Genomic DNA, 8,354 nt, shown 5'->3' on the forward strand with positions numbered 1-8,354 from the left:
CTCAAACATAAATAGGTGATGGACCTTATAAGATATCGGGTAATACTCCAAATCGAAGTGGGTCAAGATGATAAGTTGACAAAGAAAATGTTTTTTTTTTTTAAGGCTCAAAAGGGTTAACTATGGATATTTAATAAAAGGGATGGCTAGAAAGGCTCAAACGGATCAAAGATGGCCTTTCCATCGTCTTTTATGGCTCTAAATAATCATTCATATCTACTAGTTAGATGGGCCTCCCAATGTAGCAACACACATTTTTTTTCTTTTTCTTTTTCTTTTTTTTTTACTTTACCATTTTTTTTAAGGGTTAACTCAAAAGAAATCTAGAGATCGTGTATAAAATAATAAACTGCTAAGCTGTATAGAGAATGGGCAAAAGGGTTACTCTCCAAGAAAATGATAGGCTCAACAACTCACTTGGCATTTATTTATGACATGTTCATTCCTTCAAGCAACTCATATTTATCTCTGACATCAACATGTAAAATAGCAAACATAGCGTAACATCACTTAAGACCAAAGATAATACAAATACTAAAATTTGAAATTAATCATGTCATCCAATGTTAAAACAAATCACACAATTTTTTTTTTCAAACAACATTCTACCCCCCAATCTATTCTAAGCTTGAAAGGAAAATATGCATGCAGAAATGTGAAAATGATGCATAAAAACTAATTAGAAAAGTTACACGTAAAATGATAGAAAACGAAAATGATTTTTTTTTTTTAAAGAAGATGCGTTTCTAGAGGAACTACACTCCATATTCAGCCATCTTCGACTCAAAAGTTAGAAAATGTATATTTATAGAGGAGAAATTAAAAAGAAGAAAAATAAACATAAACACATAATAAAGAAAAAGAAAATGTCTGAATTTTTTTTAAGTTTTTTTTTTTAATTTTTTTTTAAAACGATGAAGATGCGTTTCTAGAGTCACTACACTCCATATTCAGCCATCTTCAACACAAAAAGTTAGCAACAGTTAGTTTCTACAATAAAAAATTAGTAAAAACTTAACCAAAATTCCACAATTGTCGACTATTCCCTCCCCCCAACCAGAACGAAACATTGTCCTCAATGTTTGAAATGAAAGAAGTAGAGTTTAGAAGACATCACCTGGGTGGTGCAACACAGAAGAAAATATTTACAGGCGGAGAGTTAAATCTAATTTGTACTTCTTACTGCGGCTACTGTTACCATCATTATTTGGACGCTCCAACACAAAGGTCCAGGGGTCTGGCTCCGGTCGATAAGCTTGTAACATATCAAGTAGCTCATTAGCAGTGTGAGCACAAATAAAGAGTTTTTTCGCATTAGAGGGAATGAAATAGTTTTTTATTGCATGGTTAAGAAATGCGATAAAGCCATCATAAAAGTTATTGACATTTAACAAACCGATGGGTTTCTGGTGGATGTGCAGATGGGCCCAAGATGCTAGCGTGATAAGTGCCTCTAGTGTTGCAAGATCTCCTGGAAGGAAAATAAAAGCATCAGCATGATTAAGCATTTCAGTTATTCTTTCTTGCATACCTGAGACGACTAACTCTTCTCCAGTTGATGAGTCAGACGAACTGCCCAAAGGTTTTAGGGCTCTTGGGATGATGCCTAACACTTGACTTCCTCTGATAAAAGCTGCTTCTGAGACCATTTTGGATAACCCTCGGTTACCTCCTCCATACACCAAGTGTAATTTTCTCGCTGCTATGCTTCGACCAAGATCTATGGCTGCCTCAACGAACTCTTTATGTTTGCCATAGGTAAAACCGGAAAGCACACAAATGTTCTTGAATTGTCTATTGGGAGTAGCTGCCATTGCGATACTTCTAAAAAACAATTTGTGAGTGCTTGACAAAAGATATCACATTTAAGAGTCTTGGTGATAGTGGCTCATGGTTGTGTATGAGGTAATATGTCAGTGTCAAATAACGCGTAAAGCACGTGGCTCGCGAGTCAAAAAGGAAACAGTAAAAAGGAAAAAGTAAACAGTAATAAGAAAAAAAAAGCAAACAGTAATAAAATTATTAAAGACAATAATGCACACAATAAAACAAAAATAACAGTAAAGTAAAAGGATATTTACAGGTAGTTGCGACTGTGGCTCACATCTTCCTCTGGTTTTACGTCCAGAAACGGCTTGAACGCCCTCTATGGGTCGAGGATAGGCTTCCTATCCAGTTTTCTTATAAACTGGCAAACAGGGTCGTTTATAGTCAGATTCCCAAGACTATATCGTGCATGCTCTTTCTGGAATAATGGCCATAACTGGAGAATCGCTCCTTGCACATATCCACTGGGATGCGTTTCAAGAGACAAAAGGATATCATCCAATGACTCCTTATTCAAGTCATCCATAATGAATTGAATCTTATCTTCCCTGTTATCAGACACCATTCCTAAAGAACATGGGTTTTTATTGCAACTCATTCTGACACACTTATGACAAGCGATAGAAATTCTTCGAGCTCGCCGTTTTCTTGCATAATTTCCTTTACCACAACCAGGCATGTATGCAATAAATTTTGGAGGTAACTCACCCGCCGATCGTACTTTTGCCTCAATTAACCAACGGATATCAGCAGGTATGTTATTCCTCATGAGTAATCGCATGCGTTCGGACCGAGCTTTATAGATCGTAAGGAGGGAATTTTGAGGAAGTGAAGGGAATCGCTTGTGAAGCTTTGATAGAATCTCGTTTCTGTCCATACTTTCGCCTCAGAATATCAGTTATTATGGGAAACTGAAGTAACCGACTTGATTGTCACGGAGTACCATTATCCGCCACTTCACCGGGGTAACAAACTAAAGCACACAAACAGAAAAATAAATTAAAACACACAAAGAAAATTAAAATCGTCCTCTTATTGAATTTACCTCAAGCTCCAACTGGATGTCGTAAACACTTCTCTCAATGTCTCTGAGTTGGCTTTCTAAACCCTCAACATAGGCTACTAACTCTGGTGGTTGTAGAGCCCAAATGCGTTGTGTTTTACAAAATTGAATCTGCCTTTTGAGATGAGTTTTGACACGTTGAAGTGGTTTAAGAATGTTCAGGAGGAACGGTCTAAGTATGAGACTCATGATTAACAATGATAAGAGAAAACTTAATGGTAAAATAAACACACTTATGCAAAAACAATTTCAATTAGCAAAAGAATAATATAAAGAAAGAAAACAAAATCAAATCAACGAAAAGAAAGAAAAAAAATCAATTCAAATCTGGTGGGTCACTCAAATTTATTTCGGTGTCTTCTCCACGTGGTTGGTATTCTAGATATGGCTTTAATCTTTGACCATTAACTTTAAACGTGACACCGTTCTTTGGGTCCTTAATTTCAATTGCCCCATGTGGAAAAACAGTATGAACAATAAAGGGACCAGACCAACGAGAGAGTAACTTACCTGGGAATAGGTGCAAGCGAGAATTGAACAAAAGCACTTTCTGACCTGGAGTGAACGATTTTCTCATAACGTGCTTGTCATGGAAGACTTTCATTCGTTGCTTGTAAATCTTGGCATTTTCGTATGCATCATTGCGAATTTCTTCAAGTTCTGCCAGTTGTAATCTTCTTTCTGAGTTAGCTTGCTGCATGTCAAAGTTGAATTTCTTGATGGCCCAATACGCACGATGCTCAAGTTCCACAGGTAGGTGGCAAGCTTTTCCATACACTAGCCTGTAGGGTGACATCCCAATCGGGGTCTTGAAAGCCGTTCTATATGCCCATAAGGCATCATCAAGTCTTAATGACCAATCTTTTCTGTCTGGCCTCACCGTCTTTTCTAATATGTGCTTTATTTCTCGATTTGAGATCTCAACTTGGCCACTAGTTTGCGGATGATACGGAGTCGCCACTTTGTGTGTGATTGAATACTTTGTCAAAAGTGCTTTGAATGCTTTGTTACAAAAGTGGGCACCACCATCACTAATTATTGCTCGAGGGAATCCAAAGCGTGAAACAATGTTGCTTTTCAAAAATGCTATCACCACCTTGTGATCATTGGTCCTACATGGAATTGCTTCTACCTATTTTGATACATAGTCAACAGCAACCAATATGTATTGATGACCAAAAGACGGGGGAAAGGGTCCCATGAAGTCGATACCCCATACGTCAAAAATCTCAACCACTAAAATTGGATTTAATGGCATCATGTTCCTTCGTGTAATGCTCCCCATTCGTTGACACCTATCACATGAAGAACAAAAAGTGTAAGCATCTCGAAATATAGTTGGCCAATAGAAACCACATTGTAAAACTTTAGTCGCTGTTTTCTTAGCGCTGAAATGGCCTCCACAAGCTTGTTCATGGCAGAATGAAAGGATATTTGGAATTTCACTTTCTGGGACGCATCGTCTAACAATTTGGTCTGCACAATACTTGAACAAATACGGGTCATCCCAAAAGAAATTCTTTATCTCTGCAAAGAATTTAGCCTTATCTTGCTTGGTCCAATGCTTTGGAAGTTGACCTGTAACAAGATAATTCACGATGTCAGCATACCACGGTAATACTTCCACATTCATCAATTGTTCATTAGGGAATGACTCATTTAATAGTAATGGCTCTGTAGTTGTGTCAAAATGGAGACGAGAGAGGTGGTCCGCCACAACATTTTCTGTCCCTTTCTTATCTTTGAATTCCAAGTCAAATTCCTGCAAAAGTAACACCCAACGAATTAGTTTAGCTTTTGCATCTTTCTTTGTGAGAAGATATTTAAGAGCAGCATGATCCGTGAATATAATTATTTTACAACCAATGAGATATGATCGAAATTTTTCCAATGCAAACACTACTGCTAGCATTTCTTTTTCAGTAGTTGAATAGTTCAACTGTGCATCATTTAATGTCATACTAGCATAGTAAATAACGTGGGGAATTCAATAAACTCTTTGTCCTAATACTGCTTCTACTGCATAATCAGATGCATCACACATTAGCTTAAATGGTAAGCTCCAGTTTGGGGCCTGAATGATGGGTGATGATGTCAACAACTGTTTTAATTTTTCAAACGCTATAAGACATGAATCATTAAAGATAAAAGGTACATCCTTAGCAAGTAAATTGCATAAGGGTCTAGAAACTTTGCTAAAATCTTTAATGAAACGTCTATAGAAACCAGCATGCCCAAGGAAAGATCTTACTTCTCTGACTGTTTTGGGTGGAGGAAGATTAGAAATGAGATCCACCTTGGCTTTGTCAACCTCAATACCTTTGCTCGAAATGATGTGACCGAGAACAATACCTTGTTTTACCATAAAATGACATTTCTCCCAATTTAAGATCAAGTTCTTCTCGATACATCTCTGCAGAACTAGTGTTAGATGATGTAAACATTGATCAAACGAGTCACCAAAGACAGAAAAATCATCCATAAAGACTTCAAGGAATCGTTCCACCATATCAGAAAAAATGCTTAACATGCATCGTTGAAATGTAGCAGGTGCATTACATAATCCAAATGGCATTCTCCTATATGCAAATGTGCCAAAAGGGCAAGTGAAAGTAGTTTTCTCTTGATCTTTTGGTGCTATGGGAATCTGATTATATCCTGAGTAGCCATCTAGAAAGCAATAAAATTCATGGCATGCTAATCTATCAAGCATTTGATCGATAAATGGTAAAGGAAAATAGTCTCTACGTGTGACAGAATTCAACTTTCTATAATCAATGCATACACGCCATCCTGTAGTCACTCTAGTGGGTATCAATTCATTATCAGCATTCGTAACTACTGTGACTCCTGACTTTTTGGGGACAACTTGTACAGGACTGACCCATGAACTATCAGAAATTGGGTAAATGATACCTGCGTCTAATAGCTTAAGGACTTCTGTTCTAACAACTTCTTTCATATTAGGATTTAACCGACGTTGCATTTCCCTAGTAGTTTTAGCATTTTCATCAAGGTGAATGTAATGCATGCAGTCTACTGGGTTTATACCTTTTATGTCTGCTATGGTCCATCCTAATGCCCCTTTGTGCTCTTTCAAAACATCTAACAACTTACCTTTTTGTTCGTCATTGAGGGATGATGAGATGATTACCGGCAGAGTGCTTTCTTCTCCCAAAAACGCATATTCCAAAGTGTTGGGCAATGGTTTGAGCTCGAGTTTCGGTGGTGATTCTGATGATGGAATGAGTTGCTTCTCTGATGGTGCTAGTTGCTCAACTCTTGACTTCCATTTATTAGTGTCCATAGATGGTGCTGAGTCAAGCAGGGCATTGACCTCATCGACTGATCTGTCAATATCAAAATCCAAACCAAAGTGAGTTAAACATGTTTGTAAAGGATCATCACTAAGGTTTGAAAGAAAAGTATCATCAACTAATGCTTCAATTAAATCCACATCAACAATTCCATCATCTGCACTGTGAGGTTGTTTGGCAATGTTGAAAATGTTTAGCTCCATAGTCATGTTGCCGAAGGACAACTGCATATTTCCAGTCCTGCATTGAATGTGAGCATCCGCAGTTGCCAAGAAAGGTCGACCTAGAATAATGGGGATGTGCTTCCTCGAGTCCTGTATTGGTTGAGTGTCAATTACAATGAAATCAACAGGAAAATAAAACTTGTCTACCTGGATAAGCACGTCCTCCACAATACCACGAGGTATTTTCGTGGACCGATCTGCAAGCTGTAACACCACTGGAGTTGGGTGTAATTCTCCAAGTCCAAGTTTCACGAATACAGAGTAAGGCAAAAGATTTACACTAGCTCCTAAATCCAACAAAGCATTCTCAATTGTGTGGTTCCCTATACTACATGAGATAGTGGGGGAGCCTGGGTCTTTGCATTTTAAAGGAATTTTATGTTGGAGTATAAAACTAACGTTTTCTGTTAAAAATGCCTTCTTTTGAACATGCATATTTCTCTTTTTAGTACAAAGGTCTTTAAGAAACTTGGCATAAGATGGAACTTGTTTAATAGCATCAAGTAAAGGGATGTTAACACTTACCTGTTTGAAGATTTCGAGAATCTCACCTGTGGATTTTCCCTTTTTGCCTTTAGCTAACCTTTGAGGAAATGGAGCTTTGGGAACGTATTCTCGTGGGTTGGTTTCTTCTTTCTCCTCCGGTGATGAGTCCTCAACACTCACAGGTACAATTTGATTTTCTTTTGTCACCGGCATCTCCACTTTGTTGTCGACTTCTTTTCTTTTTCGCAAGGTCATTACTGCTTTGACCTCTCCATGCTGCTGTGGTGAACTGGTACTTGCTTCATGCACTCCTTTAGGATTAGGCACTGGTTGACTTGGAAACTTGCCTTTCTCAACAGTCATTGCCAAGGTCTGAACTGAAGAAGCAAGTTGTCCCACCATCTTCTCGAGGCTTGAAACTGATTGAGCTTGTGAATTGAAGCCTGCTCTCAACTCATTTCGTAGTCCATCAATGGTGCGGCTTTGTTGCTCAATCGTGGAATGAGTAACATTCTTGAGATTATGGAATGAATCCTCCCACGGTCTGGGCTGAGTGTAGTTCTGGTTCTGATTGTATGGTCTGAATGGGGGTTGAGAGGGTTGAGGAATTGGTTGCATTGGTGGAGCTGGAGCTGTTGGTCCATTCTGTTGGAATCCTTGAGACCATGAAAAATTGGGGTGGTCTCTCCATCCAGGGTTATATGTGTTGGAGTATGGGTTGTAATTTGATGGCTTTCTCATTACCCCTATGGCATTGGCTTCATTTGAATATGAGTCATGGTCATGTGGTTCTGTTGATCTAGCAGTCGATAACGATGCTATTTGTCGAGCAAGACCTTCAACCATCTCCTTGACTTCTTTGATTCCTGAAGTTGATTCGCCAATTTGAACCTCATTCACTCCTTTAATTCTTCTAGTAGTCCTGAGTGATCGACTCCGTTGTTGGGAATTATCTGCTTGTCGCTGGAAGAATTCCCAAATTTCTGATGCACTTTTTGACATTAGCTCTCCTCCACATGTTGCCATTAGCCATTCTTGCACATTCGGCAATAATCCCTCCAAAAAGTATTGGCATTGGTGCCATTTCTCATACCCATGATGTGGACACTTCAAGAGTAGCCCATTGAATCGCTCCCATGTTTCGAAAAATTGCTCGTCCTCTCTCTGGGTAAACTCCGAGATTTCCCTGCGAATAGCATTGGTTTTATGCACTGGGAAATATTTATTCAAAAATTTAGTTACCATTTGTTCCCATGATGAAATACTATTGGCAGGCAATGTATTAAGCCATGAACGAGCTCTATCCTTTAAAGAAAATGGGAATAATCTAAGCTTTACATCATCATCTGAAAAATTTTCGTATTTAAAAGTTTGACAAATAGTATAAAAATCATTCAGATGATTATATGGATCCTTATTTTCTAGGCCATAAAATGT

At 38.2% G+C, this 8,354-nt stretch overlaps 1 non-coding gene across 1 annotated transcript; it reads left to right on the top strand.

The window, feature by feature from the left end:
- The first annotated feature begins 8,007 nt into the window (after positions 1-8,007).
- LOC127900170 (small nucleolar RNA R71) lies at positions 8,008-8,111 on the top strand. The gene has a single exon (XR_008052187.1). It is a non-coding gene; the product is annotated as a small nucleolar RNA R71 (small nucleolar RNA).
- The last annotated feature ends 243 nt before the right edge of the window (positions 8,112-8,354 follow it).

This window comes from Citrus sinensis, chromosome 9 (assembly GCF_022201045.2).
Source record: "Citrus sinensis cultivar Valencia sweet orange chromosome 9, DVS_A1.0, whole genome shotgun sequence".
Classification (NCBI taxonomy): domain Eukaryota; kingdom Viridiplantae; phylum Streptophyta; class Magnoliopsida; order Sapindales; family Rutaceae; genus Citrus; species Citrus sinensis.